The sequence below is a fragment of the Balaenoptera physalus genome, assembly GCF_965194825.1.
Source record: "Balaenoptera physalus genome assembly, chromosome: 11".
NCBI lineage: Eukaryota > Metazoa > Chordata > Mammalia > Artiodactyla > Balaenopteridae > Balaenoptera > Balaenoptera physalus.
In genome coordinates, this window is record NC_138896.1 from 2,646,618 (window position 1) to 2,670,745 (window position 24,128).

Sequence of the window (24,128 nt, forward strand, 5' to 3'; positions counted from 1 at the left end):
TTTCCTCCTGCCCCTCAGGGCCCAGCTCACAGGCGCCCCTCCTCTCACCTGCTCCCCTCCCTCCCCGCCCCCATGACGGGACACTTTTCACAAGGAAGAAAAACATGAATTTTTCTTCTCGTTCAGATACATTTTTGTGAGAGCAGATCTTTCTTCATGGAAGAAACCACCACAGAGATTACCCCTAAAGTTTGCCAAAATGATGATTTACAGTCACCCAGGGTGACTATAGCTAATAAATAACACTTACGGCACATTTGAAAGTTTCTCATCCCAAGAAAAAAATGTGTGACTAAGTAAGGTGAAGAATGTTAACGCGATTTATCGTGGTGATCATTTCGCAATATATACAAATACCAAATACATACAAATGTCGAACAAAAAAGAAATATATCTTTACACGGACAAACATAAAAATAATAGCATTGAAATCATGCTAGATAAAAATATTTTCCTGCAACTTGAATTTTCATCTCACAAGATGTCCTGGAGAAGGTTCCAAGTCTCTGTCATCTGTAATCTACACTGTTGTTTTTAACTGTTCCATAAAAAAAAAAAAAAGAGAGAAAAGAATTCCTCAAATTGTTTACAATAACAAGAAAGTCTGGAAGCAGCAGCACCTCTGAAGGATGTATTAGTGAAAGAAAAACATTTCCAGAGGGCAGCCATGCGGAAGCCAGGCGGGCGAGAGACAGGTGGAACAAAGCTGACCGCAAACGTGCCACAGCAGGAGGGGTGGCTGGAGGTCAGAGTCTAGGGCCGGGAGTGGGCCGCGGAGGGCCTCCTTGGCCGAACTGCCTCCACAAGCCCTCACAGCTGCCCTTGACGTCCCCTGCAGGTCTCAGCCTGAGGTCTGACCTCGGGCTGGGGGACTGCAGGAGCCGTAGGTCAGGAGCTCAGTGACTCAGGACAGGGCAGCCCTGATGCTGGGCCCTTTCAGAACCCGGGCCCCGATGTGCGTAGCTGCGTCCTGCCCGGTTCTTACACCGGTTCTATTGGCTGAGCCCTGATGACGTTTGCCCCTCTCTGCGGCCCCAGGGTGGAAAGTGTTCCCCTCTGCTTGTCCGGCTCTCCCGAGCAGCCTTCCCGGGACCGGCTTGGCCCGGGCCAGGCTTTCCCAGCCCCTCCAGCCCCCTGCTGCCCCTACTTGCCCCCGGCCCTGGCTCTCTCTTATGGCCTGTGGGGCTGCCTGTTCTCCTGAATTCTCACCATCTGCCCCCTTGGGTCAGACAGGGACCAGACCCATCACACCCTCCCGGTGGCCCCGGGCCAGGGCTGTCCGCACTGCAGCCTCTGTCGCAGGCCACACCGTCAGCACCAAGGGGGCTGGTCCTCAACCTGGCTCCGTCTGGGTCCCCCACAGGCCAGTTCGGGACCTGAGGATGCGGCAGGAGCCTGAGGGGACAGTGAGGCAGTAACTTCTGCCAAGCCGGGTGCCTGGCCCTGCCCGGTGACATGGGCGCTGGACCGGGCAGGCTCCTTCGAGCTTGGGCTGGAGCTGGCAGGTGAGCGGAAGCCCCTCTGCCCAGCCTCCCTCGGCCGTCCAGTGCATCCGCCCACCAAGGAGATCCGCTCCGCCCGTGCCCCCGCCCCACGCCCACCAACCCCCCCACCCCCGCCCCCCACCCCAGGCTGAGCGCGCCTCACGTGATGCTCTGCTCCCGGCCGGGCTGAGCCCCTGCCTCTGGCCCTCACGGCACTTCGGTTTCTTTATCTTTAAAATAAAGAAACGAGCGATACTTACTTCCTAGGGCTATAAGCGGGATTAAAGGTGTTCGCATTTGTTCATCGCTGGAGTAATATCTGTACGAAGTCAGCCGCGTGACAAACCCGCCCCCCGAGGGAAAAGTGCCAGACCTGCCTCGTGAGATCGCTTCGTCTCAGCACAGCTTGGCCCTCGAGACTCTGTCCTGCTGGTCACCCACCCTCTTGGGGCCAGAACAGCGTGAACAGTAAGGCCTTCTTTCACCTGGTCCCCTTGTCTTACCGGCCCTCAGCCCGCCCCCCGCCTCTTCGTCCACTGCGGCAGGCGGTGTGCGGGGGCCTCCGGGACAAGGGGGACACCCGGTACGTTAATGCATTTCCGAAATGCTTCCTCGCCGAGCACGGATTTACAGTGAGATTCTCAAGGAGCAGCTTTGGGTCGTTACACACAAAGGCCCTGTGCTTTCCTTCCTCGCTGGTGAGTACCTCCCTTCAGATACACCTGCCGAGGGCGTGTTGACGAGGGCTCCATCGCGGCTCCCATCTCCCGGACTCTACACACCCTTCTTCCTCTCCCTTAACCAGGACGGCTTAGGCAGAACCCAATTTCTCAAGGCCTGAAGGACAGACAGGAGCACGAAGGGGACCTGGAGGGTCCTGCAGGGCTGGCGAGGGACGGAGAGGCTCCTGTGGCCCGGAGCGGGGTGGGGGGGGGCCAGGGTGTAAACAGGAGCCTCCGAGCAGAGTCCAAGGCCGGCAAAGGCTGCCCTGCCCTCCCCACGCCTCGACTTGTGCCCTTACTTTCAGAACCGTGTGCAGTGTGGCATCACTGAGGAACGGTCCAGAATTCAAGGTGACTGCGAAGCAGGCAGCAGTGTGGCAGGGCCCCGGCGGGTGGGACACACACCCGGACTAAGACCGGCTCCACCCTCTCCAGCGTTTGACCTTAGTCCAGTGACTGAGCTCCTGGGGCCCTCCACACCCCCATCTGTAAGATGGAGGAAGGGTTTCCAGACGTCTGCTCAGCTGCTGTGACAAGCACCACGACCCGGGGGGCTTCGACAGCGGAAATGTATCTTCTCACAGTCCTGGAGGCTGGAAGTCTGAGCTCAGGGGGCCAGCCAGGCCGGGTTTCCGTGCGAGCTCTGTTCTCAGCTTGCAGACCGCCGCCTTCCCAGTGTGTCCCCACGTGGCCTTTCCTCTGGGTGTCCTTGTGTGGGGAGGGAGGGAGAGAGAGAGAGGGAGAGAAAGAAACAGAGAGAGAGCACTTTGACCATCGTGAGGGTCCACCCTCATGACCTCATGTAACCCTAACTACCTCCCAAAGGCCCCATCTCCGAATACCATGGGGGGGCGGTTAGGGCTTCAACACAGGAATTTGGGGAGGATATAAACATTCAGTCTATAACAGATGTCTACCTTCCAGGGCTGGTGTGAGGGTTGAAGAGATAATCCCTGGACTATATCAGGCACTCAAATGCTATCCCTTAGATAGATTACAGATAGATAGATAGATAGATAGATAGATAGATAGATAGATAGATGATAGATAGATAGATATAATAGACAGATATTGATAGACAAATGGATGGATGGATGGAAGGTAGGTACAAACTGCAGTGCAGAGAAGAGGGTAGGGATGAACAAAAGAAAATGAGAGACAGACACAGAGAGAGAAAGAGAGGGGAGAGACAGAGGTAATTTTCCGGTCTGTCTTCACCTCCAGCTCTGACCTTGGGAACTTGCCCAAGCACCCGGCTCTGAGGGCCTTGTGCTGGGCCCAGCGTCCCCGACCCCAGTGCGCAGGCAGCGAGGCTCTGCTCAGACACAAAACAACAAGGAGCCACCCCGGTGTCTGCTCTGCTCCTCCTGGTGGGATGAGACTGCAGGGGGCCTTGGGCTGGATGAGTGCACTTTGCACGTGGGAATGATGGAAATAATTGTGGCCGAAGGATAAGATGGAGTGGATTAAAAATGGCTGCAAAATCTCTGCAGTTGCCCCCATCAAGAGATGTAGCTTCTTTCCCCATTCCTGGAATCTGGTCTGGCCTTGCAACCTGCTTTAACTGATAGAATGGGCTGGAAGTGACGTGCAAATTCTGAGCAAGGCCAGCAGAGATCTTTCAGCGGCCACGTCCTGCTCTCCTACTGCTGCCGCCACCGTGTAACAAGCCCAGGCTCACCTGGCCATGTGCAGGAGAACCAAGGCCCCCAGGCAACAGTGTGGCTCACAGCCCACTGTGTCTGTCTCAGACCATCCCCGGCTCGTTGATGCACCAGGTGGCCACAGCTGCGAGAGTGACCCCAGGCGAGATCGGCAGGAGAACCTCCCAGCTGGCCTCAGCCCAAATTGCTGAACCAAATAAACAATTGAATTTGAACAAATAAACAGTTATTTGAGCAGTAGTTGTTATTTGAGCAAACAGTTGCTGTTTTAAGCTACTAAGTTACGGGATGCTTTGTTTCATGATAAAGATCATTAAGACACAAGAAAATAACCTGTTATCATCGCAGTGGTGACCTATTTTCCAAAACTGCACTGAACCACGATGCAGCTGTCAGCGGGCACGATTTCACTGACACCCGCTCCTGCGCCGTGGCTGCCAGAGCCCCAGGGCTCCTCGAGGGAGTCAACACGTCCCACCGTGTTGCTGATGGGAGCTCAAGGCGAGACCCCTCCCCAGGCCTGGATGCCGGGGTGTCTGCCGAGGTTCTCAAATGCTGGGGCATCTGAGGTAGTCATCTGAAGCCGAACCTCTGGGACTTTAATGCACAAGCGAATCACCCAGGGGCCTTGTGAAAACCCAGGTTCCTACTGAGAGGTCCAGGCTGGGCCTTTCTGACGCCCCGGGTGACCCAGGGCTGCAGGCCCACAACCAACCATGCGAGGGAGCAGTAGGGGAGCCAGGCCGACCCGCCTGGAACCCAGGGGTCTCCACCTCAGCTGTGCATCCCTGTGGAACTTCACAGATAGTTCCAGAAACTCTGATCTCCTTGGTCTGGGTGTAGCCTGGGATGGGATCTCCTGACGTTCCTCAGTGATTCCAACATGCGGCCCGGGTCGAGGATGCCCTGCGTGAACGGACTGGTCCACTGGCTGTGGCTCTTCCACCCACGCCGCCGGCTCCTGCCCACCCGGTGAAGACCTGGCCTCACCCCCATAAAGAGCCCCGTTACCGCTTCCTTCCGCGTGGTTGGAGCCAGGGCGAGGGCTGCTGTGAGGCCCCGGGCACCGCCAAGTGTAGCAGAGAGCAGGGTTCAAGCACAGTTGTGCCGGCAGCTGTGGACCTGGGTCGGGGCCCCAGGCGGCTCTCACCCTCCCCTCCCCCGTGCAGCGGGTCTCAGGCCACCCTGTGGGTTGGCAGGCCGATCCGGGGCAACTTATGTCAAGTACCCGGTTCGGGGAGAGACCCGGTAACTGGATGCTCTTATTCACAAGCACAGTGTCAAGAGGCCTGCACAACCAGCGGCAGAGGACTCGAGGGGGCTGAGAGCTCAGGTCAGTGTTTGCCAACGTGCGGTACCCAGGCTGGAAGGCCCCTGCGGTGAGCGCAGGCCCTTTGCACTGCCTGCTCTTGGTGCAGCATATGACTTACACCTGCCAGGACCTGCCGGGGAGCCAGGGCCTGAATGGCTTCCCTTTAAAGACTCCAACAGTGAAAAACTAAAAATTTTAGAATTGAAGGTGCTCTTTGGAATGGACTTTTTCTGCGTTTTGAAGTGAAAGAAACTCATTTTCAAAAACTGAACTCAAACAACCTTCATTTTGTAACCGAGTGTGTGGAATAAACCCCACGTCAACGGGAAGCCGGGAGATGGTGGGTGTATTTGCTCATGATGAGAAGGCAACCTTGTAAGCAATTCTTGGGTGGCTTGTCTGTGCTGTACAGCTCGGAAAATAGTAACACCGGTCTCTTGGGCAGGACAAACAATTCCAGCAGCCGCCACCTTGCAGATACTAGTTTGGGGCTGTTTGGGGGTTTTCTGGGAGGGGGTGTTGTAGTGGTATTTGCTTGGTGGGGAGTGACAGTGTCTGAGAGGGAGAGAGAGAGAGAGAGAGAAGGAAAAGCAGAGAAGAGGGGACAGTGTGATGGCAGATTGTAAACGGCACAGTCCAGAATCCAGAGTCTGGGAAACGGGGTTCCGACATCCAAGCCCCACCCCAAACTATGCTGCCTTTTTTCTGTTCTCCTTCCTTTTCTTTCTTCCCTCAAACCTGTATTTTTTTAAATTACAAAAGTATCAAATACTGCACACGTCTAAAAGGAGAAAGTGGACACCCATCTTTCTGCCCAATCCCTCGAACAGCGGTTCTCATCTTTCAGTATAAGAACCGCCTAGGATTCCCTGGTGGCGCAGTGGTTGAGAATCTGCCTGCCAATGCAGGGCACACGGGTTTGAGCCCTGGTCTGGGAAGATCCCACATGCCGCGGAGCAACTGGGCCCGTGAGCCACAACTACTGAGCCTGAGCGTCTGGAGCCTGTGCTCCGCAACAAGAGAGGCCGCGACAGTGAGAGGCCCACGCACCGCGATGAAGAGTGGCTCCCGCTCGCCGCAACTAGAGAAAGCCCTCGCACAGAAACGGAGACCCAACACAGCCAAAAATAAATAAATAAATAAATAAATAATTTTTATAAAAAAAAAAAGAACCGCCTAGGAAACATGTTAAAAAGCACGTATAACCGGGACCCAGCCCCAGAGCGGGTGATTTACCGGCTCTGGAGCGGGTCTGAGAAGCTCCCCGCTCAGCCAGCTCCCGTACCCTCTGCCGGGGATTCTGCCCCAGGCCCAGGTGCTGGGGCTGGTCACAGGCACGTGCCCCTCCTTCACCGATGCACACACATGCATACAACACATAAGCGTGCTCTGTGACGTGGGAAACACACACAGAACACACACACACACACACACACACACACACAGACGCAGGACCACACCACAGACTGTGTGCAGCGCTCCCAGCCTGCCCACGGAGCCCCGACCTATGGCCCATCCATCACAGACCCAGCATTTTCTGCAAGAACAGGCTCGCGGGTTGCTTTCTGCCGTCCCGGACTTCGACCCCTCTCTACCTCACAAAATCTGCCCCCATGGAGTCAAATAAAGCCACGCCTCGTGGCAGTGACACGCTGGAAGTTCCAGCTGGGCTTTATCTGCAGTTGGCAGTAGATAAGGCTCTGCTGCCCTGCAAACGGCCTTGAACCTCTGCCCCCTGGTGATTAGTATTTGGTGGGCAGTGCATACTCCAGTGGGTATTCTTTGTGCCTTGCCAGGCAGCACACAACAGTGAGTCCTCTGATAGGACCGGCTCCAGGGCCCCAGGGACCACGTGGGATTGCGGAAGGAGCACAGATCCTGAGGTCAAACAGGCCTGAGCTCAGATCAGCTGTCCCTTTCACCGGCTGTAAGTATGGGGACAAGTCTGCCTCTGAGCCTCAGTTTTCTCACCTGTCAAATGGACACAGCAATGCTCCACCCACAGTCACATCGTGAGGGTTCAACAAAAGGACACAGAGGGAACTTTACCCAGAGCGATGTTTCAGCAAATTCACCCAGTCGCAACTATTCACTGAGCGCCTGTTTCTTGCACCCAACATGCTGCCTCACTGGACCCTGCTTCCCATGGCCCGGGAACCAGCCGCGCGGCAAACACACCCACCTGGGTGGGGCTCACGCCTGGGGGGGAGCTGTCGTTACTATCCTTATTATTTCATGGCCATCAGTCACCATAAGGCTGTACGTTGATTTTGCCTTCTGATGGAAGTGAGCGACGGGCCCAGGTTGGAATTAAGGTGCCTGGTGTGAGATACCAGGCACCTTCTCTGGGTCCCAGGCCCCCCATGTGCTCAGGCCTTACTGGAGCCAGTCACAGATGGGGCCTTGGTTAGTGCAGATTTCCATGGATGACTCTCTAGATACATGGCTTGAAATAAATTGGTCCTCTCCCCACCCACATGGTCCATTCCCCCAAGTGGAGCGTGAGACGAAGCCCCTTGGATTCGCTCATCTCCCCAGCTGAGTGAACACTGAAGGTGCAGCCACGGGTCTCCATCAACTGAGGCTGATCCCACGTCAAGCGAGGTTCTGAAGCCAGATAACACACTGAAGAGGGTGCTTCCCGAGACTGAGTGGTTTGTTTTATTGCACAAGTTTCAGACTGTTTAGTGTGTAAACAAGAAGTTGTGTTCAGAAAATTGCAGAAGAAAACCCAAGAGATAATAAAGACTCCAGAAAAATGGAAAATGTTTTTGGGGTAATGAAAGCCAAGAAAAATAAACTTAAAATCCATTTTGAATAAGGCTCTGTGTTATTTCAATTCTTTGTGTATATGAGTGACTCACTGTAATCCAGTCACAAGTGATGGAAAGAGTGAAATGAAAGGCAACTCCAAATACAGTCAGTTTCGATGCTACGTTATATTCAGTGTCTCTCATAAACCCCTAGGTGGAAGATAGATACAATTTTCACCAAAAGAAAATTTATTTCTTCTCAGTAAATAAATGTGGACTACATAGTAAAAAAAATACTGGCTTGAAGTGGGGCTACATTTGTAGCTGTCCAGAAACTGTCACGTCTGGGTCCCTTCCTGCTGGATGGAGGCTGTCGGCATGCGATAAGGGCCTCAACTCATTTCTTAATTTAAAATTTTAATCCATTGCGCACTTATTAATTAAAATCAGTGTATTGAACACCTATTATATCGTAGGTCCTGAGAATGCAAAATGAGTGAGCCTCGCCTGCCCTCACAGAGCACAGAGAGAGAAGGGAACCACATCACGGGGTGTGGGAGGGACTGCAGGGCTGAAGTGAGGTCCAGCCCGGCCGCACGACCAGCAAAGTCCGCGGGAAAGTCCGGAACAGAGGCGGCCCAGCCAGTGCATCGTTTAGCCAGACGGCCCTGAGGCAGCGAGGTCGGCAGTGTGGGAGGGGGGAGGGCTCGTACATCCGGTTCTGGGAGACCAGAGGGGCCCTCCTTCTCCTGGCAGTTCTCTTGCTTTGGACCAGGCGGTCAGTAAACTTGTTCTGTGAAGGTGAAATACTGTCCCTTTGTGGACCAGGCTGAAGAGCCTTAGGTATAGTCACTGTGTGGGCACGGCACGAGCCCTGCACCCTTACTCCTCCTCCATGAAAGGAGATGAAAATCCCATCTCCTCCTCCTCCATCACCAACTCCCCCGCACTGGCCTTCCCTCCTCACTAAGAAGTCTGTTAGAGGACATAGGATTAAATATATACGTGTCTGTGTGTGTGTGTGTGTTGGTACATATGTATATACACATAGGATTAGATATATATGTATATGTGTATGTGTAGATATATGTGTATATATGTGTGTATTCCACTGGTGTTTTAAATGAAGGGTTTTGTTTCTTCTTTGGTTTCTCCTGGAGTTCTTGGCGGCCGTCCACATACTGACATTTCACCCTTCATGCGCTCTGGGGGATAAGACTTCCAAAATCCAGTTCCTTGCTCTCAGGAGTTGGCCAAGCGACCAAATAGCTTCTGTCTCCTGTGTCTCAAAATCTTCAGGGCGGCGCAGGCTGCATTTTTCCAGGACCGGACGGGATGCCAAAGTGATGATGTCACAACCCTGGCACCAGCCCCTCCGTTTCCTGTTCTTTTCCTCCCGACAAACTCATGAATCATATCAGCTTTATCATTCAACTCAGGGCTCACTTCCCTGTTCCAGACGTTTGGACTTATAGGAGGTGGGAGCCAAGTGTCATCAAAACACGAAGCCTGAGTAGTTTTTTTCTTACAAAGCTCGAACACATGTTCTCCCGCCTCAAAAAAAAAGCAGCACAGTGTCTGGCTTAATTTGGAGCATTCTGGCCAAGCGCTCTGCTCCCAGGTTCAGCGGTGATCTCATCCGAAAAGCTGGAGGCTCCCAGGGCCGAGGCGGGCAGGGTCCCAGCCAAAGTGGCGGCAGGGCCCTTGGGCGCATCCAGTCTTGGCCCTCGAGGGGCGGGCACACTACGGGCGTCATAACAGTGAACCCAGTCGAGTGTTCCAGACTTTGAGGCACTCAGATGCAGGCTGTGATTGTGTTTAGAGATCACGTCTCCCCGTCCCCCTCGACGTTTCCGCAGTGTCTCTCCTTCTGCATCTCACATCTCTGCCCTCGGGTAACAGTGTTGATAGAAAAGTGAAACAAGGTCTACTGTACAGCACAGGGAACTATATTCAATGTCCTGGGATAAACCATAATGGAAAAGAACATTAAAAAGAATGTATATATATGTATAACTGAGTCACTTTGCTGTACAGCAGACATTAACACAACATTGTAAATCAACTACACTTCAATAAAATAAATTTTTAAAAAAGAAAAAAAATTTCAACTGGTGATTTTGAAACTAAAACATCAATGGCCCATAAATACGAGGAGGGTCTCAGGGTCAGAGGCAGGAGTTACCCAGATACTCCGCTACCTGGAAGGTGAGCTTACCTGCTCACAAACACCCGCTGCTGAACTGATCAGGCACTTACTGCCCGACCCTCTGGGGTAAATACTAACTGTTGTCACCATTTTACAGATGAGGAAGCTGAGGGCTGGGAGGCACCTTGGCTAAGGTCGCATGGCTGGCGAGTGTTCAAGCCTGGGTGGATGGGAGGATTCTGAGTGCCTATGGGTCCGTGGGTGCTGTGTGATGTGTGAATATTACAGCTGAGAACTGCGGTTTGTAAAACTCATGTACACATTTCAGAAATTCCAGGTATATTTTAGTGTAACATATTTGGTGTAATGAGATGTGACATTCGTATTTACCGCGCCACGTTGCCGTGGGGTGAAAACATACAATCTAGTACACGTACAGTGGGAATAGCAATATCATCTGACACTCGGGAGCCTGTGCGTCCCAGGCTCAGGTCTGTGTCCTGCCTGGCTGGTTCCACGGCCACCTCTGCAGCCACCGGGGCTGCACGTGGGGAGCAGGCAAGGTCCTTTATCCCTGGTTTGATTCCAAACGTGGGTCCTCTTGGGCTGCAAGGCTACTCTGACCGGGTGATAACCTTTTTCTGGAGACCTTAGGCTGGGCTTGTCCACATTTAATTGGCTTTCCTGCATCTTCTTTGGATAACGGTTATTTTGAAAAAAAGCTGTGACTGCTGAGCTCTGATCCCCTCAGCACTTGTCTAACGAGGAGGCGGAGGTGTCTGCAGGCCGGGAAGCTGTGGGGCTCGGACGGTGGTCTCCTTTAACCCAGGACCGCGAGGCCCCTCCACTGGCCCATTCGGCTCGTGAGCCCCGCTTCATCCTCTGCTCTGGCATCCTCTCTGACAGCTGTTCTGCACCCTCTCGGGGGAAGCAAGCTGAACCTAATTTTGACTTCAGAAGAGAAGCTGACGATCACAAGTGTATCTTTTGTGTTTACCATTTTAACGGTATTTAAATTTACAGTCGGTGACATTAAGTACATTCACACTGTTGTGCGACCCCCATCCATCCACAGAACTTTTTCATCTTCCCAAACAGAAACTCTGTCCCCATTAAACACTAACTCCTCATGCCCCCCTTCAGCCCCTTGAGACCACCATCCTACTTTCTGTCTCTGACCTTGACGAGTCCAGGAACCTCTTTAGAATCACACGGTATATGGCTTTTTGTCACTGGCTTTTTTCACTGAGTATAATGTCTTCAAGGTTCGTCCATATCACAGCACGTGTCAGAATTCCGTCCTTTTTAAGGCTGAACCGTATCCCATTTTATGCGTGGACCACATTTTGCTCACCCATTTATTCTCTGATGGACACCTGGGCTGCTTCCACCTCTTGGCTGTTGTAAATGATACTGCTGTGAACATGGGTGCACAGATATCTCTTCAAGACTACTTTCATGTCTTTTGGGTGCATACCCAGAAGTGAGATTGCTGGATTATATGGTAATTCTATGTTAATCTTCTGAGGAACTGCCATACTGTTGTGTTTTTTTTTTAAAAGGGCTACATAAGATGGGCAGGTAATTTTTTTAATTAAATTTTTTTAAAGAAAGAGCATGATAAACTTAGGTTTCACGACAGATTTGAAGTAGTTCGCTGAGGGGGTTGCAATGTGGCCTTTTGCTTTTGGTTTATCCACTTTGAGAAGTGTTACAAGCTTCCTTCTCTTTAAGGATGGGATGGAATTAGAATCTATTATTAGTAACATATAGTCAGCGTTATAACATAAAATCAATAACCCTAGCGCTACTAGACTTACTCTTTAAAGGAGACTGGACACAGTTAAGATTCTTGTTTTGCTCTCTTTCCTCCTGAATGTGTTTACTAACCTCAACTATAACCTTTCACTTTTCCAGACGTTTACTCATTCAGCAGATGTTAAGCCCTTTGCCATCTGCAGGGCCGTCCATCAGCAGGTACCATCTTCTGCAGGCGTCTGTGTCCAGCTGCTCTAACCCACGCACTGGACACGCAAACGCCCCAGGAAGTAGACCCAGACGGAGACGAGTGTGGTGGTGAGGCCTGGAGACCCCAGGAGCCTGTGTCCTATCTAAGGGGTGGCTGCTTGTTGCTCTGGGGGAATGCAGGCCCCGTGTTCCAGATCATTCTAATTTCTAGGAAAAGCAAGAAATCGAGAATTTCATGTGATATCTCCCAGTTTTTAAAGGCTAACCCATTATTCAGAAAAACATTTAAAACACTGTACAGGCCAAATAACACATTTGCGGGTCAAATGTAGCCCGTGGGTCACTAACGTCAACCTCTGCTCCAGCTGAAATTCTTTCCCGGGTCTCAGAGGCCAAATCTGACGTACATCTTGGTTTCCGCAGGGCGTCTTTCAAGAGGGCATGAGCGAGCCAAGAAATGGGATGGAGGTGGGTTTCCATGAAGCGAATGGAGCTATAGCTTCCCCGCCCCTTGCTTGCCTGGGCCTCTTCTCTGCGCCCCGTGCTCCTGGAGTGTTTCCCAAAGTGAGAAGCTCCAACCACAAGTGACAGTATGGCTGTCTCTTTCCACAATGACTTGCCCTCCGTCATACTTCCCCTCCTCTCAGGTGGCACTGAACTGGCCGGGGATATTCTTGGGACATGGCAAAGGGGAAGTCGAATTGAAAATTGAGGTCTGAGTTGAGAGAGAGTCATTTTTGTAGTTGGCGCAAGTAATGCCTTTGGGCTGTACAAGACTGACTCCTCTGGTGAGAAGTTTGCGGGTCCACGTTGTTGGATGCACCCCAGAGCTCACCCCCCAGACTCTACACCAGACCTGGGATCCTGCAACATCCTGCCCTGCACCGGGGGTCTCATCTGAACCCACCCTCGTGGGGGTGACAAGTCCCACTGCTGGCTGTGCCCCTGTAGGGCCAAGAAAGGCTACAATGGGGCTGTTTTCAGGGGGTATGGATGGAGCGTGGCGTGCATATGCCACAGGTGCTGGGTGGAGTTGGGGGGGTCTGAAGAAGGGGAGGGGGCTCCGATGGGAATTCTAAATCCAAACCTGGCCTTCCCGGTCACCATGAAGGATATTTTTCAATGAAGGAGGAGACAGCACCTTTATTTAATAGTTTATTAGCATGATTTATAATATTTAATTTAGAAAACTTCAGATATTTACACGTGTGATATACAGACCTCCATTTGTGCTCAAGCCTGGCACCCCACAACCTTAGGGGTGTACCTAGGTCACAGTTACTTTTGTGCACGGTTATTTTGGTCACTAGCACTGTGTTACCTAGTGTTATAAACAACCAACTTATTGCGCTCATGGATTCTCTGGGACAGAAATTCGGACAGGGCACAGCATGTCTCTGCCCCACAATGTCCAGGGCCTCAGCTGGAAGACCCTGTGGAAGGGGTGACTCTATCGCTGGGGCCAGAATCACGTCTGCTGGTTGGTGCTGGCTGTCAGCTGGGATCTCAGCTCCTAAATGTGGCGCAGGCTTCCTTCCCAAGGATGGCAGCCTTGGAGGAGCTCAACTTCTTACATGATGGATTGGGGCTCCAAAGGCGAGAATCCCAGAGAACAAAGCAGCAGCTGTGTTGCTTTTCCTGATCTAGCTATCTGTTGGTTACAACCAAATCACAAGTCTACCTAGATTCAAGGGGGAGGAGACCTAGATCCCATCTCTCAATGAGAGGAGTGTCAAAGAATTTGGGGGCCATGTCTTGAAGCCATCACACAGATAAAATATCATTGGCTATCCTGGTGCTGGAATGGCTTTCAGGAATTTATCCAAAGACAATTCAAAGAGCATCCCACAGAAATTTAAATCTCCTGAAATTTTACAGCTCAGACATGAAGGAACCTTAGTAGAGGTTTCCTCATATATGACAAAAATTCTAAGAGTGGGTGTCATCAGTCATAAATTTTTGAAGCTGAAACTTTTCTAAAATATCAATAACTATTTTTGATCAGCCATGTTATAGGAAAGACTGAATTATATCATTCTATTCTCTCTACAGAAAATATCATGAAATTGTTCCCATATGAAAAGGCAGTAAAGTGCTGCCCACAAGTGCAGGTGTTTTAGGCTGTTATGTCATCACATGAACAGCTTTAAGAATACTCAGGACACAAGGCAGGAAGAAGGAAAGAACAACATAAGTAACAGCAATCCAGGAAATCTTCATGGAGGACAGGGAGAGATGGGGTCCAACAGACACAAGGAGAATGGCAGCTGAGCCAACTGGTCGACCTGTTTGTCAGTTACACTTGCCATCAGTTCTGACCGGCTCAGACCTAATGCCCATTGGCCAGTGCCTGCCTTGGCAGTTGGTAAATGTTTTGCATGTCATCCCTGTCAGTTAGAGGGAACAATATTAGCAAAGGCACAGAGAAGGAATAATCTTGGCCTGCTTACCAAACGGTAAGGAAATTAGACTAGCTTGAGCCCAGCTGGGGCAGTGATGGGGGGAGTACAGCTGTTTAATGATGGTAAAACTGATGGTGAAGAATACTGAATGCCAAGCAAAAACATTTGTACATAATCCTGCAAGCAGTGCAGAGGAATGAACCCTTTCAGTAAAGTAGTGACAAAATGGAAATTTTTAGTGTGTTTTAGGAAGATTACTGCAGTAGTCGAACAGAGAAAAACCAGGAAGACCTTATCAGGAGGTGGTTGTAATAATCCAGGCATGAACTTATCAGATGTTAGCTAGGGAAACAGGAATTCAGGCTTGTTTGTGTATCATTTCGTTAACTCAAGCTTTGTATTATCGGCTTATAATGGATCACATGTTGAAGACCCCTGGTGCCCCACTTAAAATCCTCTTGTCCCATCTCCTTCTGGCCACTGCAGTAACCAGCTGGGATGTCCAACCAACCCACCGGGCACTCACTTATGCACAGCTCAGAAATGCAGGGCTGTTGACACCCTGAGAACAACCAGGGATGACTGGGGACGTGAGCTGCAGGATAAATGCTTCCCCTTTTCTCCCCACCCCGTGATGACCCACTTCTAGAGCTTCCAAAAGTTCCTGTGGGGTCAGGCAGTCCCCTACAGAGGTGGCTGGCTTGACTGTCCTGGCTGTCCCCCTCAGCCTCCTGTCTCACCCGGACTCTCCCTCCTGTTCCCTGTGGCCACATTGCCAAATAAACCACCCACGCTTAAGCCTTTGTACCATATGCTCCTCTTTGGGGGAACCCGGCTGCGGTAGACCAGGATCCTCATGTCCAGTTCTTCTGAGGCCACCATGGTGGAACCTCACATAATGCTCTGCCCCATTAGGAGCATCGACTCGGCCAACAGCTAATATCTCCTTTTGACCTTTTAATTCTTTAAACTCATTTGTAGAACTGATGCAGTCCCACGTACTAAATGGTGATGTTAAGCTTGAAGGGAGGTCATTTGAGTACTGGGCAGAGCGGAGAGTTTAGGGTCGTATGATTTGAGCTTTGCCACCATCTAGGCGAGCGATCAAGGCAAATCATGTCACTCTTCTAGCCTTTGGTATTCTCATCCATAAAATAGGGAAGTTAGTAACTACCTGCCTGCACAGGGTTCTTATAAGTAACAAACAGGATGGTGTATGCGTGGTAGGGGTTTGCTAATTTGAGCACTCAGCTTCCATCCTCCCAGCCTCTCAGTGACGTGACCCCAGTTTTTGCTTGGATGGATAGTCACCTTTCCCCAACACATCCCACCGCTGCCCCCCACCACCCCGCCCCCTGCTCTACAGAAGGCTCTGATTGACTAAATCGAAAGAGATCATTTACCATTCTCCTGGACACCATGGCTGGACAAAGCAAGAAGAAATTTATTATGGGATCTGGGAAAGAAACTCCCTCACTCTTCTGAGAGCAATCAAAAGAACAATCTCTCTTTGCCCTGCATATGGATGAGACAGCAGGTAATTCCTGGAAATTGCTGGACATCATCTTATGACCCTAACAAGTGTCAGCCTAAGAATGAAGCAGAAAGGAGGGTGAGCTTACTGACCTTCTGAATCCAGCTACATCCAAAGCCCACATGATGCCTGGTCTTTCCAGATAAGTGGGTCATTGAATCTCTTACTTAAGCCAGTTTGAGTCAGGCTTCTCTTACCTGGAACAGAAAGATTCCTAGCTGATACAGTATGTAAACAAGCTTTTTACATTGCAAATCCCTACTAAAAAATTCATTTTTATTGTTTTTCTTACTACTAGTAAGAAAAAATACCTATGGTCCATGGAGCAGGTTGAGAAATATTCCTAAGTTTTCATTTTAATTTAGTACCTTTTGGGAAAAAATCTAAATCACTGCCTTACAGTATGTTCAGAAATAAGATCCCAGATCATAAAACAATGCTACAAAACTGAGTGAGTTTTAAAATATATATTAAACTCACAAGTCAAAAAAAAAAAAGACTGTCTTTTGGCTACATAAAAATGAAAATACAAAACAATGCTATGTGGCAAAAAAAACAAAAACAAAACCCTAAACAAAGTTAAAATGCAAAGAACAAACTGGTGGAAATGTTTGGAACTTATATGACAGATAAAGGGTTGGTATTCTCAATATATAAAGAGTTCTTATAAATCAATAAGTAAAGAAGAAATTTCCTCAATAGAAAAGTAGGTTAAAAATTTTGTCATGAAATTTAAAGAACACAAGATGCTCAACTTAAAATCAAAGAAAGTCAAGGGCTAGCAGGTTAAAAAGGATTACTAATAATTATAATAACAATAGATATTAAGTGCCAGGCACTATAAGAGTTCTCTCACAGATATGTAGTTTTAAGAATGATCATTGTAGAGTTAAAAAAATTTAAATGTCAAGCAATAGAAAATTGGTAAACTGTAATACTTTCCTGTATTGAAATACACTAGGGCCACTGAAAAGTATCTGATAGGCCTTTAAGTGTTAGAATGGAAAGAAGTATGATATATCATTTGACGTTATCAATGTACACAATGATCTCATTTATATTAAAATACATATTTACATACGCATTTGAAGTCTGGAAGTAAATGCCAACTATGAATAATGATTCTCTCTCAGGCTTGGGTTACATAAAGACCATTTTATATAAAGTTTTTACAAAATTCATGTAGTATAAAAACATTTGTATTTCAAAAAATTAAATGGGGCTTCCCAGGTGGCGCAGTGGTTGAGAGTCTGCCTGCCAATGCAGGGGACACGGGTTCGAGCCCTGGTCTGGGAAGATCCCACATGCCGCGGAGCAACTAGGCCCGTGAGCCACAATTACTGAGTCTGCGCGTCTGGAGCCTGTGCTCCGCAACAAGAGAGGCCACGATAATGAGAGGCCCATGCACCGCGATGAAGAGTGACCCCCACTTGCCACAACTAGAGAAAGCCCTCGCACAGAAACGAAGACCCAACACAGCCATAAATAAAATAAATAAATTAATTTAAAAAATATATTAAAAAAAATTAAATGAACAGAAATCAGAGAGCAATCTGGGTTGGGTAATCTGGGGCCACCTTGACAGTGCAATTCACCCCTCTTGTCCCCGGCTTCTGAGCACTGATGAAGCGTGTGGCAGGTGACAGGACTGTTACGTCTGGGAAAGATGGAAGGAAGGAGAAGGGGCCGAGTGAGACCTACACACCCCACCCTCTCAAAGTAGTGCATGGAGTGGCTTTGCAGGGTTGGCAAGGGCATAGGGAAGGGCTTCTCAGGGAAGTGCAGAACGTCCCCAACCAGGAAACTAGAAATGGAAAAATCTCACAATCAGCTCCAAGTGAACAAAAGGGATCTGGTTCCTTATGTTCATTCCCCTAGACTAAGATACTAGTGAAGATGTTCACAATTGGGTCCTAGAAAAGTCTGAGAAGCACCCATTTGCCAGGTTCTGGCCGTGAAGGCCAGAGGCTGCCCCAACTCCTCTGCCACCAAATCAGTAGTTTCTTGGACTTAATCTACTCCTCTCCCAGCCCTTTGGATTTACCTTTGGACTAATTTGATAACATGTCAGCCCAGCTGTGGCCAACCAAAGTCTCATATGGTCTATGAGCTAATGCCTTTGGCTGAGCTGGCATCTCCCCACCCCACCCAGAGAAATTTGGATTTCTAGATAACCAGCAGCCAGTAGGAATTACCCAAGCAATTCCTTGAGTAATTGTGGCTCCCTGAGCCGTGGCTTGTGATCAACTTAGCCGTGGCTTGTGATCAACTTAGATGAGCTATGAGCAAGTTCTCTTGATTGAACCCTTGACCTGTACAACTCAAAAGGACCCGATAATCCAGTTTGTAATTTTTCAGATGAGAAAACTGAAGCGTGGAGAATTATTCGACTTTCCTCGAGGCCATAACAAATTATAGAGCCGACATGAGAACCCAGCCCTCCTTACATGGCACGATTTCCACTCTGCCATCTACATCTCAGGCTGCCACAACTCCAGGGTTTCAGAGTTTCAGGCATTTTTAAAGAGTGAACTTTTACACTTTCACTCTAACGAGAGAATTGAAAATGAAGATGTGGCACTGAACACTTTTATTGTAATGCCCAGTGTTGCTAATATCAGTAGTGCCTCAAAGTCATATAATCAAACAATGTGATATTTGTTCATTCATTCATTCATTCATTCGTCAAACATTTACTGAGCATATACAATATGCCAGGCCCTGGAACAGGACAATGAAAACACAGAGCAGTAGCAAGAGGCCAGGCAGCCTAGCAATAATGTTAAGCCGTACGTCCTCACACAATCAGCCCAGTAGATTCTTGGCCTTTGGCCATGGCTACCCTGGTACAAAGAACTAATACACCAGTGCAAAACACACTAGCAATCAGCTCTGGGATGCAGCCCCCGTGGATGGTGGTCTGACGGGACTCTCAAGAGAGCCAGGAAGTGAAGAAGCTTTCACCTCTTACTTTTCACCTACCACTGGAATCTCAGCATCCTTTAAAGCACTCGTGGTGAGCCCTGCCATGTGGGACAAGCTGCATCACCAAGACCCAAGACCCAGTCTTACCCCTGGGACCATCATGGGTAATTCCATCGGCTCAGCAAAGATCCCAACCAGTTAATTTTAGCTACAAGGAAAGGGTGGCTCTATGTTAGTACAGGGTTCCCCAACCCCTGGCGGTCCACAGCCCGTGAGGAACCGGGCCGCACAGCAGGAGGCGAGCGGCGGGCAGGCGAGCGAGCGAAGCTTCATCCCCTGCTCCCCATCGCTCGCATTTCTGCCTGAACCATCCCAGCGCCGCCCCACCCCGTCCGTGGAAAAATTGTCTTCCACGGAACCAGTCCCTGGTGCCAAAAAGGGTGGGGATGCTGTGTTAGTAGACTTGCAAACCACCACATCTTATGAATGGCGTGTCTGAGAACGGGCTTCCCTTGTGTCAGAACGGCCACCTGTGCACGTATTGAGGGGCTGCAGAGGGAGCCACCCCGGAAACCTGATGATGGACACCACTGACGGCCAGTGTCCGACCACGTGCTGAGGAGCACGTGCACGGAAGCCAGAGACACAGGAGATATCCCGTGTGGTGCCCTCGCCTTTATTTTCGGCAGTCGGCCCCTGAAATCACCTTCACCGAAGGCCAAAGTCCTGTCTTCACCATATATTCTCATTATAAAGAGAAGGTGCAGTCTGATTTTTTTTAAATCTAGGAGGCAAAATTGGTCACTTAAAACCAAGAATGATGAAAGAAGTTCTTTAGATGGAAGGGAAATGATACTGGAGAGAAACACGCAACTTCAGGAATGAAGAGAAAAGGAAATGGCAAATACCTGGGAAAATATAGGCAATTGGCTCCTTTTCTTGAGTTCTTTAAACTGTGAGTGATGGTTGAGAGCAAAAAATCCTAACATCGTCCGATGCGTTTTCAATGCGTGTAGATGTAACACATACAATAACTACCATATATACGGGAGGGATAAGGGACTTAGATGGTGGTAAGGTTTTTACATGACTCTTAAAGTAGTAAAATACTAATCTAAGTAAACTGAAAAATTAAGAATACATGCTGTAATCCCCAGAACAACCACTAAAAATCCACAAAAAGATACAGTAAAAACCTCAATAGATAAATTAAAATTGAATACTAAAAACTAATCAAGTCATTGAAAAGAATGCAGTAAAGGGGAAACACAGGAATGAAAATAGGGAAAAATAGACAATAAATAATAAAAGGGCAGATGTAAATCCTAACATATCAATAATAAATGTAAATGGTTCTGAACCAATAAAAAAGACAGGGATTGTCACAGTGGTTAAAAAAAAGCCCCAACTATATGCTGTCTACAAGAAACCTACTTTGAATATATTTACAGAGGTAGGTTAAAAGCAAGGAGATGGAAAAGATATGCCACGCAAACACTAATCAAAAGAAAACTGGGGTTGGGCTTCCCTGGTGGCGCAGTGGTTGAGAATCTGCCTGCTAATGCAGGGGACACGGGTTCGAGCCCTGGTCTGGGACGATCCCATATGCCGTGGAGCAACTGGGCCTGTGAGCCACAACTACTGAGCCTGCGTGTCTGGAGCCTGTGCTCCGCAACAAGAGAGGCCACGATAGTGAGAGGCCCGCACACCGCGATGAAGAGTGGCCCCCGCTTGCCGCAGCTAGAGGAAGCCCTCGCACAGAAACGAAGACCCAACACAGCCAAATAAATAAATAAATAAATAATTAATTAAAGGTGCTAATAATTAAAAAAAAAAAAAAGAAAACTGGGGTAACTCAAAAAGTAAGGAAAATTACTAGGGATGAAGAGAGACATTATGATAATGGGTCAACCTATCAACAGAACATAACAATCCTAAATGCATATGTACCTAACAACAGAGCTTCAAAATACATGAAGCAAAAATGAATAATAAAGAATGGAAAAATGGAAAAATCTATAATTATAACTGGAGGCTTCAATACTTCTTTCTCAGTAATTGACAAAACAAGTATATAGAAAATTAGCAAGGTATAGAACTGAACCAACTGATCTGACGCTTTTAGAGCACCTCAATCCATAATAGCAGAACACAGTCTTTTCAAGGGCACATGGGAAATTCACTGACAGAGACCATATCCTGGGTTATGGGATAATCCTTACAGATTTAAGAGAATAAAAATCATACAAAGTATGTTCTCTGATCACAATGCAATTAAACTAGAGATCAGTAACAAAAACATGACTGGAATATTTCCAAATACCTATACATTTAAAAACACACATCTAAATAAATAACCCATAGGTCAAAAAAGAAATCTCCAGGGAAATTAGAAAATATTTTGAATTGAATGAAAATGAAAACACAACATATCAATTTCAATAAAGATGCAGGATACAAAATCAACTTACAAAAATTTGTTGCATTTCTATACACAGTAATGAACTAGCAGAAAGAGAGATTAAGAAAATAATTCCATTTACAATTGCATCACCAAGAATAAAATACAAAAAAAAAAATTTAACCAAAGGAGTGAAGAACTTGTACACTGAAAACTATAAGACACTTGATAAAAGAAATTGAAGAAGGCATAAATAAATGGAAAGATATTCTATGCTCATGGACTGAAAGAATTAATATCGTTTAAACGTCCATACTACTCAAAGCAATCTACATATTCAATCCAATCTCTATCAAAATGTCAGTGGCATTTTTTACAGAAGTAATCAAAAGTATATGGTATTGGCATAAAAATAGATACACAAACCAATGGAAAAGAATAGTGAACCTAGAAATAAACCCGTGCATACATAGTCAATTAATTTACAACAAAACAGCCAAGAATTTACAATGGAAAAAGGATAGTCTCTTCAATAAATGGTGTTGGGAAAACTGGATGGTCGTGTGCAAAAGAATGAAATTGGACCACTATCTTACAACATACACAAAAATTAACTCAAATGGATCAAAGATTTGAACTTAAGACCTGAAACCATAAAACTCCTAGAAGAAAGCATAGGCTGTAAGCTCCTTGACATTAGTTTCGGCGATGATTTTTTGAATTTGACACTAAAAGGTAAGGCAACAAAAGCAAAAATAAACAATTGGGACTACATCATACTAAAAAGCTTCTGCACAGCAAAGGAAACCATCAACAAGATGAAAAGACAGTCTACAGAATGGGAGAAAAAATTTGCAAATCATATATCTGATAAGGGGTTAATATCCATGATACATAAAGAACTCAATAGCAAAACAAACAAACAAACTGATTAAAAAATGGGCAGGAGACCTGAATAGACATTTTTCCAAAGAAGACATACAGATGACCAACAGGTACATGAAAAGGTGCTCAACATCACTAATCATTGATCATCAGGGCAATGCAAATCAAAACCACAATAAGATATCTCACACCTGTCAGAATGGCTATTACAAAAAAGACAAGAAATAACAAGTATTGGCAAAGATGTGGAGAAATGGGAACCCCTGTGCACTGCTGGTGGGAATGTAAATTGGTGCAGCCACTATGGAAAACAGTATGGAGGTTCCTCAAAAAATTAAAAATAGAACTACCATATGATCCAGCAGTTCCTCTTCTGGGTATTTATCTGAAGGAAAGGAAATCACTATCTTGAAAAGATGTCTGTGCCCTTATGTTCATTGCAGCATTGTTTACAATAACCAAGACATGGATACAAGATGGACAAATGGATAAAGAAAATGTGGTATACGTATACAATAGAATAGCATTTAGCCATAAAAAAGAAGGAAATCCTGCTATTCGTGACAACACAGACTTTGAGAGCATTATGTTAAGTGAAGTAAGTCAGACAGAGAAAGACAAATACTGTATGATCTCACTTACGTGTGGAATGTAAAAAAACAAAAAACAAAAACAAAGAACACCAAGCTCATGGATACAGAGAATAGAATGTTGGTTACCATAAGTGGAGAAGGTAGGGGCAACGTGGGTGAAAGGGGTTAAAAAGTACATCTTCCAATGGCTATCATCAAAAAGTCTACAAATAATAAACGCTGGAGAGGGTGTGGAGAAAAGGGAACCGTCCTGCACTGTTGGTGGGAAAGTAAATTGGTGCAGCCACTATTGAAAACAGTATAGAAGTTCCTTAAAAAGCTAAAAATAGGGCTTCCCTGGTGGCGCAGTGGTTGAGAATCTGCCTGCCAATGCAGGGGACACGGGTTCGAGCCCTGGTCTGGGAAGATCCCACATGCCGCGGAGCAACTAGGCCCGTGAGCCACAGCTACTGAGACTGCACATCTCGAGCCTGTGCTCCGCAACAAGAGAGGCCCGTGCACCACGATGAAGAGTGGCCCCCACTTGCCGCAGCTAGAGAAAGCCCTCGTACAGAAACGAAGACCCAACACAGACAAAAATAATAAATAAATAAATTTATTTTTAAAAAAAAAGCTAAAAATAAAGCTCCATATGATCCAGCAACCCCACTCCTGGGCATAAATCCAGAAAAGACGAAAACTCTTAATTTGAAAAGATACATGCACACCAGTATTCATAGCAGCACTATTTACAATAGCCAAGACATGGAAGCAACCTAAGTGTCCATTGACAGATGAATGGATAAAGAAGATGTGGTGTATATACATACACACACACACACACACACACACACACACACACACACACACACACACACACAATGGAGTATTACTAAGCCATAAAAAAGAATGAAATAATGCCATTTTGCAGCAACATGAACGGACTTAAAGATTATCATACTAAGTGAAGTAAGCCAGACAGGGAAAGACAAATATCATATGATATCACTTATATGTGGAATCTAAAATATTAATACAAATGAATCTATATACAAAACAGAAACAGACTCTCGGACATAGAAAACAAACTATGGTTATGAAAAGGAAGGGGGAGGGATAAATTAGGAGTATGGGATTAACAGACACAAACTACTATACATAAAATAGATGAGCAACAAGGATTTACTGTGTAACACAGGGAACAACATTCAACATCTTCTAATAACCAATAATGGAGAATAATGTGAAAAAATATATATATAACTGAATCACTTTGCTGTACACCTGAAACTAACACAATATTATAAGTCAACTATATTTCAATTAAAAAAATCTGTAACAAAGGATGTATTAAAAA

General features: G+C 47.4%; 1 long non-coding RNA gene across 1 annotated transcript; it reads right to left on the reverse strand.

The window, feature by feature from the left end:
* Nucleotides 1–4,983: 4,983 nt before the first annotated feature.
* Nucleotides 4,984–20,426, reverse strand: LOC309638298. The gene is made up of 3 exons (XR_014251062.1): nucleotides 16,081–20,426; nucleotides 6,359–12,259; nucleotides 4,984–6,041 (listed from the first exon to the last, which is right to left on the reverse strand). It is a non-coding gene; the product is annotated as an uncharacterized lncRNA (long non-coding RNA).
* Nucleotides 20,427–24,128: the final 3,702 nt, after the last annotated feature.